At 48.6% G+C, this 16,611-nt stretch overlaps 1 protein-coding gene across 1 annotated transcript in view; it reads right to left on the minus strand.

Moving 5' to 3' along the window:
* Window positions 1–16,611, minus strand: part of LOC126035456 (uncharacterized) — a 430,975-nt gene that overhangs the window by 225,557 nt on the left and 188,807 nt on the right. The window lies entirely within an intron of this gene.

Here is a 16,611-nt window from a genome sequence, read left to right on the forward strand (position 1 = left end):
AATAGAGAAGGACTCCTGGGAGATGTGATGGTAGGTGGCTGTCTTGGCCACAGTGATCATGAAATGGTTGGGTTCAAAATTTTCAGTGTAATGAGAAAAAAGGACAGCAGAGTTGCTACCCTGGACTTCAGGAGAGCAAACTTTAAGCTACTCAGGGAGCTTGTTAGCAGAGTACCCTGGGAATCTGCTTTAGAGGGCCTAGGAGTCTACGAGTGCTGGTCAGTCTTTAACACCTTTTAGAAATACAGGAGCAGGAAATCCCATTGTGTCAAAAGTCAAGCAAGAATGACAGAATACCAGCTTGGCTGAACAGGAAGCTCCTCATGGAGCTCAAGGGGAAAAAGAAATTGTATGATCTCTGGAAGTGAGGTCAGGCTTCGCAGGAAGACTACAGAGCTGTGGTACATATATGCAAGGAGAAGACACGAAAGGCCAAAGCTCGATGAAAGAAATGATAGAGTTTTCAATTCTCAGAGAAGTCAGGAGGGGGGTTAGCAGAACTGCTACCTTGGACTTCCAGAGGCCAGACTTTGGCAAAGAAGTCCAGGAAGGCTGGACATTCTTCAAGAAGGAAATCTTAAAGGTGCGGAGCAGGCCATCCCCATGTAACGAAAGACGAGCCGGCAGGGAAGAAGACCAGCCTTGCTGAACGGAGAGCTTTGGTTGGAACTCAGGAAAAAAAAGAGAATTTATGACCTTTGGAAGAAGGAGAAGGCAACTCAGGAGGACTACAGGGATGTTGTGAGTTTATGCAGGGAGAAAATTAGAAGGGCCAAAGCCTAACTAGAACTTAATCTGGCTACTGAGGTAAAAGACAACAAAAAATGTTTCTGTAACTACATTAGCAACAGAAGCAGGGCTAAGCAGAATCCTTTATTGGATGTGGGGGGAAACATAGTGACAAAGACTGAAGAAAAGGCTGAGGTACTTAATGCCTTCTTTGCCTCAGTCTTTAATAGTAAGACCAATTGTTCTCGGGGTACCCAGTCCCCTAAGCTGGAAGACAGGGACGGGGAGCAGAATGAAGCCCCCATAATCCAAGGGGAAATGGTTAGCGACCTGCTACAGCACTTAGACACACACAAGTCTATGCGGCCGGATGGAATCAACCCAAGGGTACTGAGGCAGCTGGCGGAAGTGCTCACCAAGCTGCTTTCAATCATTTATCAGCAGTCCTGGCTAACCAGGGGAGGTCTGAGTTGACTGGAGGCTTGCCAATGTGATGCCTATTTACAAGAAGGGCCGCAAGGAGGATCCGGGGAACTACAGGCCTGTCAGCCTGACCTCGGTGCTGGGGAAGGTTATGGAGCAGCTCATCTTGAGCGCCATCACATAGCATGTACAGGACAAACAGATGATGATGATCAGGCCCACTCAGCATGGGTTTATGAAAGGCAGGTCCTGCTTGACTAACGTGATCTGCTTCTATGACAAGGTGACTCACTTAGCGGATCAGGCAAAGGCTGTGGATGTTGTTTACCTGGACTTTAGTAAAGCCTTTGACACCGTTTCCCACAGCATTCTCCTGGAGAAGCTGGCTGCCTGTGGCTTGGTGTCATGGTTTCAGCTGGGATAGAGTTAACTGTCTTCCTAGTAGCTGGTACAGTGCTATATTTTGAGTTCAGCATGCGAAGAATGTTGATAACACTGATGATTTCAGTTGGTGCTCAGTATTGTTTAGACTATAGTCAAGGATTTTTCAGCTTCTCATGGCCAGCCAGGGCACAAGAAGTTGGCACAGGACACAACGAGGGCACCTGACCCAAACTGACCAACGGTGTATTCCATACCATGGGACGTCCCATCTAGTTTAGGAACTGGGAAGTGGGGGTGCAGGAATCGCCGCTCGGGGACTAGCTGGGTGTCGGTCGGCGGGTGGTGAGCAATTGCCGTGCGCATCATTTGTACATTCCAATCCTTTTATTACTACTGTTGTCATTTTATTAGTGTTATCATTATCATTATTAGTTTCTTCTTTTCTGTTCTATTAAAGCGTTCTTATCTTAACCCAGGAGTTTTACTTTTTTTTCCCTGATTTCCTCCCCCATCCCACTGGATGGGGGGGAGTGAGTGAGCGGCTGCGTGGTGCTTAGTTGCTGGCTGGGGTTAAACCATGACAGTCGATTTTGGCGCCCAACATGGGGCACGAACGGTTGAGATAACGACAAACCTGACCAGAGCTTGTTAAAAAAATTTGTTCCAAGCGTTCATTATGTTGATTTATGTGTTCTTAGAGTTGTTGCTCTGGCTTTTAAAGCTTTGTTATGTATCACCTTGCTTGCTGTATGTAGTTCCTCTTCTGCTGCTTATCATCCGTGGGAGGTGGATTAAGGTTTTCGCTTTGATGTATGGTATAACACTGGTTTATGGTATGATAAAGTCATCGGCTGTGGGATTAATCCGGTATTTGCACTTAGCATTGTCACCTTTATACGGTGGGAGCCAACTGTGGGAAACTATTAATAATTATACCATTTACCTTTCCTCCATGGAAAACCAGTCTACGGGTGGGGTACCTTTCTTCCCCTCTCCTTTCTCCTTCAGTCCAGTTACAATGGTGTTGGAGAATTTTGGAAAATTTGAATACTCCTGGGGTGTTGGGACCAGCACGGTCCTAGCCCTACTGCTAGGAATTAGCATACTTCTGAATGTGGTTCAGCTCTCGTTTAAGGTTAAACAACTATTTAAGAAGATCACCCAGAGATGTGCCCCTAGGCTGGATAATTATGAGTGGCAGGGTGTGTGGGGTAGTATGGGCAAGTACCTAGAAAAGTGGGCACCTCCAGTGTTTTGGAAATTCACCCCTGAACAAGTGCAGGATCCAGAAGAACTAGTAAAATATTTGGAAAAGGTATGCTGTCACCCCGGCAGCTCCAGAGAGATACTAATCACTGCAACGTGCTGGGGCCTGGCCGATGCCTATCGAGCCCTGTTCGACACTACTCAGTACCCTCAAGGGGAAGAGAAAGTCTCTAGACCTAACAAGAAAACGATGAGCACCGCGGCCACCCAAACCTCGACAATGGGCGCTGCGGCCCATCCAGGCCTGGCAAGGAGCATTGCAGGCACCCAGACCTTGGGGACAGGCACCGTGACCCCTCCAGCCCCGGCGACGAGAGCTCGGGCTACCAAACCTCAACAACAGGCACTGCAGCCCCTCCAGCCCCGGCAATGAGCATTGCTGCTACCCAAACCTCGGCGACAGACACTGCGGTTATCCAGAACGCCGGCGAGCGATACTGCAACTGAACCAGAGGACCAACCTGGACCAGTATCGGTTGCCCCCACACAGAAAAAGAAATATACAAAAAAATCAGTTCGCTTAGCAAAGGATGAAGGTGAACCAGGGTCATCACGGGAACAGGAGGAAGAGGCAGAACCAGAGGTAATAACCCGGCCCCTATCCCTGAGTGAGCTGCGGGATATGCAAAAAGATTTTGGCCACCGTATAGGTGAGCATATTATCACGTGGCTCCTCCGATGCTGGGACAATGGGGCTAATAGCTTGGAATTAGAAGGTAGGGAAGCCAAGCAGCTGGGATCACTTGCCAGGGAAGGTGGCATTGACAAGGCACTTGGAAGAGGGACACAAGCCATCAGCCTCTGGAGGTGACTCCTGTCAAGTGTGAAGGAAAGGTACCCCTTTAAGGAAGATGTTATATGTCAATCAAGCAAGTGGACCACCATGGAAAAAGGTATTCAATATCTGAGGGAATTAGCTGTGCTAGAGACGATTCATCATGACCCGGACAACCCACAATTCCCCAAAGATCCAGACGAAGTGCAATGCACACGACCCATGTGGCGGAAGTTTGTACGGAGCGCACCATCGTCCTATGCCAACGCATTGGCAGTAATATCCTGGAAGGATGAAGAGGCACCAACAGTGGAGGAAGTGGCTCGCCAACTGTGTCAATACGAAGAAAATCTCTCCTCCTCCCTACAAGCCTGCATTTCGGCTGTGGAGGAGCTGTCCCAGGATGTCCAACAAATCAAAGAGGATATGTCCTACTCCACACTTGTAAGGACCAATGTCTCAGCTATTAGGAGTGAGCATTCCTCTGCCCAAGAGAGAGAATATAGAAGGTACACACCGCAAGGTGCCCTGTGGTTTTACCTATGTGATCAGGGAGAGGACATGAGGAAACGGGACAGAAAACCTACCTCGGTCCTAAATGCACGGGTACGTGAAACGCGAGGAAAAACCACCGCAAAAGGGGATTCTACCAGGAAAAATGCTGCTCCAGTTTCCAAACAGAGTAGAAGGGCTGACTTTATTTCTGATCCTCTTGAAGGGACTTCTGAGCCAATTCTACAAAAAGTGAATACTGAATACTCTAACCAGAATTAGAGGGGCCCTGCCTCCAGCCAGGTGGAGGAAAGGGATAACCGGGTCTATTGGACTGTGTGGACTCGCTGGCCTGGCACGTCAGACCCACAGGAGTATAAGGCTCTAGTAGACACTGGCGCACAGTGCACTCTAATGCCATCAAGTTATAAAGGGGCAGAACCCATTTGTATTTCTGGTGTGACAGGGGGATCCCAAGAGTTAACTGTATTGGAAGCTGAAGTAAGCCTAACTGGAAATGAATGGCAGAAACACCCCATTGTGACTGGTCCAGAGGCTCCGTGTATCCTTGGCATAGACTATCTCAGTAGGGGGTATTTTATGGACACAAAGGGGCATCGATGGGCTTTCGGTATAGCTGCCTTGGAGATGGAGGGCACTGAACAGTTGTCTACCCTGCCTGGTCTCTCTCAAGGCCCTTCGGTTGTGGGGTTGCTGAAGGTTGAAGAACAACAAGTGCCAATTGCTACCACGACGGTGCACCGGCGGCAATATTGCACCAACCGAGACTCTCTGATTCCCATCCAGAAAATGATTCGCCAACTGGAGAGCCAAGGAGTGATCAGCAAAACTCGCTCACCCTTTAAAAGTCCCATATGGCCAGTGCGGAAGTCTGATGGGGAGTGGAGACTAACAGTTGACTATCGCGGCCTGAATGAAGTTACGCCACCGCTGAGTGCTGCCGTTCCAGATATGCTAGAACTTCAATACGAGCTAGATTCAAAGGCAGCCAAGTGGTATGCCACAATTGACATTGGTAATGCGTTTTTCTCAATCCCTCTGGCAGCAGAGTGTCGTCCACAATTTGCCTTTACTTGGAGGGGTGTCCAGTACACTTGGCATCGATTGCCCCAGGGGTGGAAACACAGCCCCACCATTTGCCATGGACTAATCCAGACTGAACTGGAAAAAGGTGAAGCTCCGGAACACCTGCAATACATTGATGACATCATCGTATGGGGCAACACAGCAGAAGAAGTCTTTGAGAAAGGGAAGAAAATCATCCAAATCCTTCTGAAAGCTGGTTTTGCCATAAAAGAAAGTAAGGTCAAGGGACCTGCACAGGAGATCCAGTTTTTGGGAATAGAATGGCAAGATGGACGTCGTCAGATCCCAAAGGACGTGATTAACAAAATAGCAGCTATGACTCCACCGATTAATAAAAAGTACACACAGGGCTTCTTAGGTGTCGTTGGGTTTAGAAGAATGCATATTCCAAATTACAGTTTGATTGTAAGCCTTCTCTATCTAGTGACCCGGAAGAAGAATGATTTTAAAGGGGCCCTGAACAACAACAAGCCTTTGAACAAATTAAACGGGAGATTGTTCATGCCGTAGATCTTGGACCAGTCCGGACAGGACAAGATGTTAAAAATGTGCTCTACACTGCAGCTGGGGAGAATGGCCCTACCTGGAGTCTCTGGCAGAAAACACCTGGGGAGACCCGAGGCCGACCCCTGGGGTTTTGGAGTCGATGATATCGAGGATCCAAGGCTCGCTATACTCCAACTGAAAAAGAGATATTGGCAGCGTATGAAGGAGTTCGAGCCGCCTCAGAAGTGGTTGGTACTGAGACACAGCTCCTCTTAGCATGCTGACTGCCAGTGCTGGGCTGGATGTTCAAAGGGAGGGTCTCCTCTACACATCATGCGACTGACGCCACGTGGAGTAAGTGGATTGCACTGATCACACAACAGGCTCGCATAGGAAACCCCAGTCGCCCAGGAATTTTAGAAGTGATCACGGACTGGCCAGAAGGCAAAGATTTTAGAATGTCACCAGAGGAGGAGGTGGCACGTGCTGAAGAAGCCCCGCTGTATAATAAACTGCCAGAAAATGAGAGGCAATATGCCCTGTTCACTGATGGGTCCTGTCGCACTGTGGGAAAACATCGGAGGTGGAAGGCTGCTGTATGGAGTCCTACACCACTAGTCGCAGAAACCGCTGAAGGAGAAGGTGAATCGAGTCAGTTTGCAGAGGTGAAAGCCATCCAGCTAGCGTTAGACATTGCTGAAAAAGTGGCCAGTGCTCTACCTCTATACTGACTCATGGATGGTTGCAAATGCCCTGTGGGGGTGGCTACAGCAATGGAAGCAGAGCAACTGGCAGCGCAGAGGTAAACCCATTTGGGCTGCCGCACTGTGGCAAGATATTGCGTCCCGGCTACAGAATCTGGTTGTAAAAGTACGTCATGTAGATGCTAACATACCCAAGGGTGGGGCCACTGAAGAACACTTAAACAACCAACAGGTGGATCAGGCTGCCAAGATTGAAGCGTCTCAGGTGGACCTGGACTGGCAACATAAGGGTGAGCTATTTATGGCTTGGTGGGCCCATGATACTTCAGGCCATCAGGGAGGAGATGCAACATATAGATGGGCTCGAGATCGAGGGGTGGACTTGACCATGGACACTATCGCGCAGGTTATCCATGAATGTGAAACATGTGCTGCAATTAAGCAAGCCAAGCGGTCAAAGCCCCTGTGGTATGGAGGGCGATGGCTGAAATATAAATTTGGGGAAGCCTGGCAGATTGACTATATCACACTCCCACAAACTCGCCAAGGGAAGCGCTATGTGCTGACAATGGTGGAAGCAACCACCGGATGGCTGGAAACATATTCTGTGCCCCATGCCACTGCCCGGAACACTATCCTGGGCCTTGAGAAGCAGGTCTTGTGGCGACATGGCACCCCAGAAAGAATTGAGTCAGACAACGGGACTCATTTCCAAAACAACCTCATAGACACCTGGGCCAAAGAGCATGGCATTGAGTGGTTGTATCATATTCCCTATCATGCACCAGCCTCTGGGATAATCGAGCGATACAATGGACTGTTAAAGACTACATTGAGAGCAATGGGGGCTGGAACCTTCAAACATTGGGATACACACTTAGCAAAAGCCACCTGGTTAGTCAACACTAGAGGATCTGCCAATCGGAGTGCCCCTGCCCAATCAGAATTTTTACATACTGTAGAAGGGGACAAAGTCCCTGTAGTGCACATGAAAAATATGTTAGGGAAAACAGTCTGGGTTACTCCTGCCTCAGGCAAAGGTAAACCCATTCGTGGGATTGCTTTTGCTCAAGGGCCTGGGTGAACTTGGTGGGTGATGCGGAAAGATGGGGAAGTCCGATGTGTGCCTCAAAGGGATTTGATTTTAGGTGAAAATAGCCAGAATTAAACTGTATGATATTAGTTGCTATATAGCCCTGCTACTGTATGTTATCATTACTATAATTGCTATATGCTATATCCATAGTACTATAGTAAGAATCACTTGGATCAAGCAAGAAAGAACTGCGATAAAACTGAGCAAAACGCAGTAGTGATGGAACCAGAACTGACTCCAGCATGCATCAATCCAACGGTGCACACCATCCTCGTGCTGTGTCAAATGTCAGCTGCTCGTCACACCGCGCTGAAGCCCAGTTTCGCTCTACTGACTGAGAGGACTTTGCACCATTCCTCCTGCCCAGACAGACTGGTATGACAGATGGAGCCCAGAGTCGGAAACTAATTGAACTCAACAAATGTTTTATGAACATAACTCATGAACTAAAGGAATGATATGTCTCTGTGTATATACATATATATACACATCTCCTTGTTCATATGTCTCAAAGGGATGGAAAGGTGGTGATGATTAATCAGGATGTAACTAAAGGTATGGGAACTGAGCATGACATCAATGGTATAGAATAAGGGGTGGATACTGTCCTGGTTTCCGCTGGGATAGAGTTAACTGTCTTCCTAGTAGCTGGTACAGCGCTATGTTTTGAATTCAGCATGCGAAGAATGTTGATAACACTGATGTTTTCAGTTGTTGCTCAGTATTGTTTAGACTATAGTCAAGGATTTTTCAGCTTCTCATGCCCAGCCAGGGCACTAGAAGTTGGCACAGGACACAACGAGGGCACCTGACCCAAACTGGCCAACGGTGTATTCCATACCATGTGACGTCCCATCTAGTATAGGAACTGGGACGTGGGGGGCAGGGAATCGCCGCTCGGGGACTAGCTGGGTGTCGGTCAGTGGGTGGTGAGCAATTGCCCCGCGCATCATTTGTACACTCCAATCCTTTTATTACTACTGTTGTCATTTTATTAGTGTTATCATTATCATTATTAGTTTCTTCTTTTCTGTTCTATTAAAGCGTTCTTATCTCAACCCAGGAGTTTTACTTCTTTTTTCCCGATTTTCTCCCCCATCCCACTGGATGGGGGGGGAGTGAGTGAGCGGCTGCGTGGTGCTTAGTTGCTGGCTGGGGTTAAACCACGACAACGTGACGTCACATGGTATGGAATACCCCGTTGGCCACTTTGGGTCAGCTGCTCTGGCTCTGTCCCTTCCCAGCTTCTTGTGCCCCTCCAGCTTTCTCGCTGGCTGGGCATGAGAAGCTGAAAAATCCTTGACTTTGGACTAAACGCTACTTAGCAACAACTGAAAACATCAGTGTGTTATCAACATTCTTTGCATACTGAGCTCAAAACATAGCACCGTACCAGCTACTAGGAAGACAATTAACTCTATCCCAGCTGAAACCAGGACACCTCCCCTTATTGATATTGCAGCCACCGTTCTCTGTACCAGAGAGTCTTTACTCACTTGATTATGGTGCATGCTTTGCTTTCACGGAAAACCTGTGTGATGGCTTCAGTGTTCAGGCCCATCCCTGGATCACCCCTGGCTCTGTACATTGCATCTCTTCCTAGACGTCCAGATGTTGCATGGGCCCACTGAGCTATGAATAGCTCACCCTTATGCTCCCAGTCAGCTCACCCTTATGCTCCCAGTCCGCTCACCCTTATGCTCCCAGTCCAGGTCCATCCGAGCCACTTCAATTTTGACAACCTTGTCTACCTGTTTGTTGTTTCAATGTTCTTCAGCAGCACGGTTCTTAGGCACGTGAGCATCTACATGACGCACTTTTACAGCAAGGTTCTCTACCTGGGCAGCAATGTCCTGCCACAATGCAGCAGCCCAGATGGGTTTACGTCTGTGCTGCCAATTGGTCTTCTTCCACTGCTGTAGCCACCCTCATAGGGCATTTGCCACCATCCATGACTCAGTAGAGAGACAGAGTACTGGCTACTTTTCTCATTCAGCAATCTCTAGGGCCAGTGGGATGGCTTTCACATCTGCCAAATGACCCGACTCGCCTTCTCCTTTGACGGCTTCTACGACTTGTTCTGTGGGACTCCACGCAGCAGCTTTCCACCTCTGGAAGCCACCGTGCTGCTGGAAAGCTATGACCTAATTGCCATTACTGAAACTTGGCAGGACGAAACTCATGACAGGAGTGCGGCTATCGATGGCTACAGGCTTTTCAGAAGGGACAGGCGAGGAAGGAGGGGCGGAGGGGTTTTCCTCTACATCAAGAAATGGATAGATTGTGAAGAGCTGTCTCTGAAGAATAGCCACGAGCAGGTTGAAAGCTTATGGGTAAGAGCTAGAGACCGAGGCAACAAAGGGAACCTTGTGGTTGGTGTTTACTACAGGCCGCCCAATCAAGGGGAGCCTACTGATGAAGCCTTCTTACTCCAGCTCCAGGAGGCATCGCGCTCGCAGGCTCTCATCCAGCTGGGGGACTTCAACCACCCCGACATCTGCTGGAGAAGTAGCACGGCGAGCTGCAGGCAATCCAGGAGACTCCTGGAGTGCATTGAGGATAATTTCTTAAGCCAGGTAATAGACAGCCCTACCAGAGGGGCTGCGATACTGGACCTGATGGTCACCAGCACCAAGTGAGCTAATCGGTGACATCGAGATTGGAGGCAGCCTGGGCTACAGTGATCCTGCACTGGTGGAGTTTGCAGTGCTGAGGGATATGGGTCAGGCGAAGAGTAAAGTCAGGACCCTGAATTTTAGGAAAGCAAATTTCCAGCTGTTCAAGGAGTTAGTCAATAGGTCCCCCTGGGAAACTGCCCTCAGGAATGAGGGAGCAGAACAGAGCTGGCAGATCTTTAAGGATGCTTTCCATAGAGCGCAAGAGCTCTTGATCCCTAGGTGTAAGAAATCAGGAAAGGAAGGCAAGACACAGGCATGGATGAGCCAAGACCTGCTGGTCAAACTGAAGGGCAAGAAGGAAATGCACAGGCAGTGGAAGCAGGGACAGGCATCCTGGGAAGAGTATAGGGACGCTGCCCGGTTGTGTAGGGATGGTGTCAGGAAGGCCAAGGCGTGGCTCGAGCTGAACTTGTCAAGGGATGCAAAGAATAATAAAAAGGGCTTCTATAGGTATGTCAGCCAGAAAAGGAAGGTCAAAGAAAGTGTACCCCCTCTGATGAACACAACTCACAAACTGGTGACAACGGACGAGGAGAAGGCTGAGGTACTCAACAACTTTTTTGCCTCAGTTTTCAGTGGTAATCTCTCTTCCCACACCTCTCGAGTGGATGGACCTCAAGGCAGGGACTGGGGGAATGAAGTCCCTCCCATTGTAGGAGAAGATCAGGTTCGAGACAACCTGAGGAACCTGAACATACACAAGTCCATGGGACCCGACGAGATGCATCCCAGGGTCCTGGGGAAACTGGCAGAAGTAGTTGCCAAGCCACTCTCCATGATATTTGAAAAGTCACGGCAGTCAGGTGAAGACCCTGGTGACTGGGAAAAGGGAAACATTGCACCCATTTTTAAAAAGGGTAGAAAGGAGGACCCTGGGAACTACTGACCTGTCAGCCTCACCTCTGTGCCTGGGAAGATCATGGAGCAGATCCTCCTGGAAGTTATGCTGAAGCCATATGGAAGTCAGGGAGGTGATGAGAGACAGCCAGCATGGCTTCAGCAAGGGCAAATCATGCCTGACTAATCTAGTGGCCTACTATGATGGAGTGACTGCATCAGCGGACAAGGGAAGAGCTACAGATGTCATCTACCTGGACTTCTGTAAGGCCTTTGGCATGGTCTCCCACAGCATTCTTGCCTCTGTATTGGAGAAATATGGATTTGAGGGATAGACTGTTAGACGGATTGGGGCTTAACCCCGGTAGGCAGCTAAGCCCCACAGTATACCTCCTCAAGTTGTCTCTCCGAGGAGAAAAGGGGAAAGATGTAATGGCTGATCGTCTTCATGAGATGGTTCTCGGAGTAGTGAAACAACAGCAATGTAGGGCCGAAATACCAGATTACGCTCAAGGCAAGTACTTTTAGCATAGCTCTCCCACGCAAAGCAAAGCAAAGTGATAAACAGCACAGCAATCAGCAAAAATCGAAAACAGCCATTAACATTTCTTGGAGTTTGATGTACAGCAAGAAAGGGATCAAGGACCTGATCAGGTGAGGGTACACGTAAATCAGCATCTGGAGTAAATATGTCAGCAGCAACAAGTAACAGCCTATCAAGTAACGACTTGGGGTGGAACGACTGGAGTGGCTGGAAAGCTGCCTGGCAGAAAAGGACCTGGGGGTATTGGTCCACAGCCTGCTGAATATGAGCCAGCGGTGTGCCCAGGTGGCCAAGAAGGCCAATAGCATCCTGGCTTGTATCAGAAATAGTGGGGCCAGCAGGACTAGGGAAGTGATTGTCCCCCTGTACTTGGCACTGGTGAGGCCCCCCCTCAAATACTGTGTTCGGTGTTGGTGCCCTCACTACAAGAAAGACATTGAGGTGCTGGACCGTGTCCAGAGAAGAGCAACGAAGCTGGTGAAGGGTCTAGAGAACAAGTCCTATGAGGAGTGGCTGAGGGAACTGGGGTTGTTTAGTCTGGAGAAAAGGAGGCTGAGGGGGAGACCTTATCGCTCTCTACAACTACCTGAAAGGAGGTTATAGCGAGGTGGGTGTCGGTCTCTTCTCCCAAGTAACAAGCGATAGGACGACAGGAAACGGCCTCAAGTTGCGCCAGGGGAGGTTTAGATTGGATGTTAGGAAAAATGTCTTCACCGAAAAGGGTTGTGAAGCATTGGAACAGGCTGCCCAGGGCAGTGGTAGAGTCGCCATCCCTGGAGGTATTTAAAAGACCGTGTAGATGTGGCGCTTAGGGACATGGTTTAGTGGTGGACTTGGCAGTGTTAGGTTTACGGTTGAACTCGATGTTCTTAAGGGTCCTTTCCAACCTAAATGATTCTAGGATTCTATGACTCAGCCAAACAGGTATAAGGGCTAGAAGTTCAAGGTAGCACACTCCAATCAATGAAGATGTTGAACAGGCCTGGACCCAGTATTGACCCCTGGGGTACACCGCTACTTATTGGCCTCCAACTGGACTTTGTTCCCTGATCACCACCCTCTGTGCCCAGCCATCCAGCCAGTTTTCACCCCACCTCGCTGTCTGCTCATCCAGCCCATACTTCAACAGCTTCTCTATGAGGATCTTATGGGAGACAGTGTCCAAGGCCTTCCTGAAGTCAAGGTAGACAGTATCCACTGCTGTCCCCTCATCTACCAAGCCAGTCATTTCATCATAGAAGGTTATCAGGTTGCTCAAGCATGACTACCCCCTGGTGAATCCATGCTGACTACTCCCAATCACCTTCTTGCCTTTCATGTGCCTGGAAATGATTCCCAGGACTCACTGCTCCATCACCTTCCCAGGGGTCGAGGTGAGGCTGACTGGCCTGTATTTCCCTGGATCTTCCTTCTTGCCCTTCCTGAAGACGGGAGTGACGTTTGCTTTCCTCCAGTCCCCAGGCACTTCTCCCAATCGCCATGATCATTCAAAGATAATTGAGAATGGCCTTGCAATGACATCTGCCAGTTCCCTCAGTACTCATGGGTGCATCCCATCAGGGCCCATGGACTCATGTACGTCCAGTTTGCTTAAGTATTCCCCAAACTGATCCTCTTCCACCAAGGGTACGTCTTCCTTGCTCCAGCCTTTGCCCCTGGTCTCTGGGGCCTGGGATTCCCAAAGGCTGGTCTTGCTAGTAAAGACTGAGGCATTTGGTACCTCAGCCTTTTCCATGTCCTGTGTCACCAGGTCCCCTACTCCATTCAGCAGTGGGCCCACATTTTCCCTAACCTTCCTTTTTCCACTTATGTACTTCTAGAAGCTCTTCTTGTTGCCTTTGACATTCCTGCCCAGATTCAGTTCCAGGTGGGCTTTGGCTTTCCTAACTGCATCTCTGCATGCTCAGACAGTATCTCTGTATTCCTCCCAGGTTACCCATCCCTGCTTCCACCCTCTTTATGCTTCCTTTCTGTGTTTGAGTTCGGCCAGGAGCTCCCTGTTCATCCACGCAGGCCTCATGGGATCTTTGCCTGACTTCCTGCTCGTTGGGATGGACCGCTCTTGAGCTTGGAGGAGGAGATCCTTGAATATTAACCAGCTTTCTTTGGCCCCTCTTCCCTCCAGGGCCTTATCCCATGTGACTCTTCCAAGCATATCCTTGAAAAGGCCAAAGTCTGCTCTCCTGAAGTCCAAGGTTGTGAGCTTGCTTTTTACCCTCCTCCCTCCTTCCCCTCAGGATCCTGAACTCCACCATCTCATGGTCACTGCAGCCAAGGCTGCCTTTGACCTTCACATCCCCAACGAGCCCCTCCTTGTTGGTGAGCAGGAGGTTCAGCAGAGCACCTCTCCTCGTTGGCTCCTCTGTCACTTGGGTGAGGAAGTTGTCATTGATGCTCTCCAGGAACCTCCTGGATTGCTCATGCCCTGCTGTGTTGTCCCTCTAGCAGATATTGGGGTGGTTAAAGTACCCCAGGAGGCCCCTGCAAATGTGAGGCTGCTCCTAGCTGTCTGTAGAAGGCCTCATCCACTTGCTCTTCCTGGTCAGGCAGCCTGTAGCAGACATCCACTACAGTGTCTCCCATACCTGTATGCTCTTTAATACCATAAGCTCTCAGAGGCTCATCATCCATCCCCAGACAGAGCTCCATACATACCAGTTGTTCTCTAACATAAAGGGCAACTCCCCCTCCTTGTCTTCCCATACTGTCTTTCCTAAAGAGCCTGTACCCCTCCATTGCAACACTCCAGTCTTGGTAGCCATTCTCTGTGATCCCAACAGGATCGTAGCCCTGCAACTGTGCACAGATCTCTAATTCCTCATGTTTATTCCCCATGCTGCATGCATTAGTGTACAGGCACTTTAGAGAGGCACCCCAGCATGCTAATTTCCCAGAAAGGATTTTTGGGATTTCTCCATAACAGTGCCTTGTAGATGCTTCCTTGCTTACATGAAAATGCTGGAGGTGACCCTGCTCAAGCCGCATATTTTTTGGTTTTCTGATCCTTTTCGGTCATATCACCCCAGGCCCTTTGCTCATCTACCCTGTCCATCACTCCCTCACAGGGCTCCTGGTAACTCTCTCCATCCCCCATCATTCCTAGTTTAAAAACCTCCTTACCAGGTTAGCCCCAAGTCAGCCGTCCTATTGGCAATGATACGTTTGCCCCACTTAGTGAGGTGGTTCCCATTTCTACCAAGCAGACACTGATCCTCAAACAGGGTCCCATGGTCATAGAAACCAAACCTCTGTTTGTTGCCAAGAACAGCTCTGCAGACAATTATTGACCTGTAATAGCCTCCTCCTCATGCCTTTTACCCTCACTGGCAGAATTGAGGAGAGTACCACCTGGGCCCCCATGCCCTTGACTACTGCCCCCAGAGCTCTGTAGTCACTCCAGAATCATACTTTGCTGAGGACTGTTGTCATCACTCCATACTTTCAATATGGAGAATTCTGTGATTCTTAAAAGGGGCCAAAACTTTTCAGGCAATTAACAGAACTTGAACTTCTAGTGATCTCCTGTGGCCCCAAACGGCTAATATGATATTTTAAGGCATTAATTATTTAGTAGCTGTAGAGATGTTCTGTTGCTTCTATTTTTGGGGACTTGGTGCTTTGCACCTGGAAGTGCTGGTTTGTTATGATCCCAGTAAGAAAAGCACTCTGTAAAGTATCATTTTAAATGCTATTTATTAGAGCTAACACAAGAAAGAAAGAAAGAAAGAAAGAAAGAAAGAAAGAAAGAAAGGGACAATCTTACATCCCTTTAGATGCTGGGAACCCTGAGTTATGCAGCATTCAGCGGGCCTCTGATCCACACACAGCATGCTGTGCAGACCCTGTCCATAGAAAGGGTTTCCCCATTTTGGTCATTCCAGCTATTACAGGCTTTTCTTAAAGGGAAACAGCTCTATTCATCATTTCTACTGGCAAATAGAAATTATATTCTCATGAGAACTTCTTGCTACACTGTTATATAAAGGCAAGGCCATGCAGGTGGCGTAATCACGGTGTGGTGAGTTGAGTTTGGCTGGATGCCAGGTGCTCACCAAAGCCACTCTATCACTCCCCTTCTCAAATGGACAGGGGAAAGAAAATATAAGAAAAAGCTTGTGGCTCGAGATAATGACAGGGAGAGATCACTCACCAGTTACCATCATGGGCAAAACAGACTCAACTTGGGGAAATGAGTATCATTTATTAGCAATCAAATCAGAGTAGGATTATGAGAATTAAAAACAAATCTTAAAACACCTTCCCCCCACCCCTCCCTTCTTCCTGGGCTTAACTCCACTCCCGATTTTCTCTACATCCTCCCCCGAGCAGCACAGGGGGACAGGGAATGGGGGTTGCAGTCAGTTCATCACACATTGTCTCTGCCACTCCTTCCTCCTCAGGGGGAGGACTCTTCACTGTAAGAGACTGAAAGAGTTAATGTCTCAAACATTGTGGTGGGGCAAGTTCTGCATAATGATGAACCATGCATAGTGACAAACCATACATAGCAACGAACCGAAGGTGAGAAGTCAGTTAGCAACAGGGTGCAGAGGGGTGGAGGGCGTGCTGGAGGGTATTCTGAAAGATGCTTGTATACTTCCATAGTATCCTAAATTTCAAGAATAACAGTACTGATCCAGCCCAGGGGTCTTCATAACCCAGTACTCTGTCCAACAATGGCCATAAGTTGATGCTCAGAGAAGAGAGCAGAACAAACATGTGATACTCCTTGATACTCTCACAGCTTTCAGCTATTTTCAGATCATGTCCTGCATCTACATCATCCTTTGACAAGGAGTTCCATAGGTCTATGACAGATTGTGTAAAGATTTACCTTCCTTTGTTTGTTTTGAATGTTGATCCCACTAGTTGCATTTGATGGACTGTATTCTTATATTGGAAAAGGCAGTGAAGAGTTGATCTCTATCCATGCTTCCCATGCCACTCAGGATTTTTAGGTCCCTACCATATCCCTCTTCCAAACTGTCTCTTTTTCAGGCTGATGAGTTCTGGCCTACTTCAACTTTATTCATATGGAAAAAAAGCACAAAAAGTGTTTAACAGGTCAGGCTAGCATGGAAAAGGTGTAT

This window comes from Accipiter gentilis, chromosome W (genome assembly GCF_929443795.1).
Source record: "Accipiter gentilis chromosome W, bAccGen1.1, whole genome shotgun sequence".
Classification (NCBI taxonomy): Eukaryota; Metazoa; Chordata; class Aves; order Accipitriformes; family Accipitridae; genus Astur; species Astur gentilis.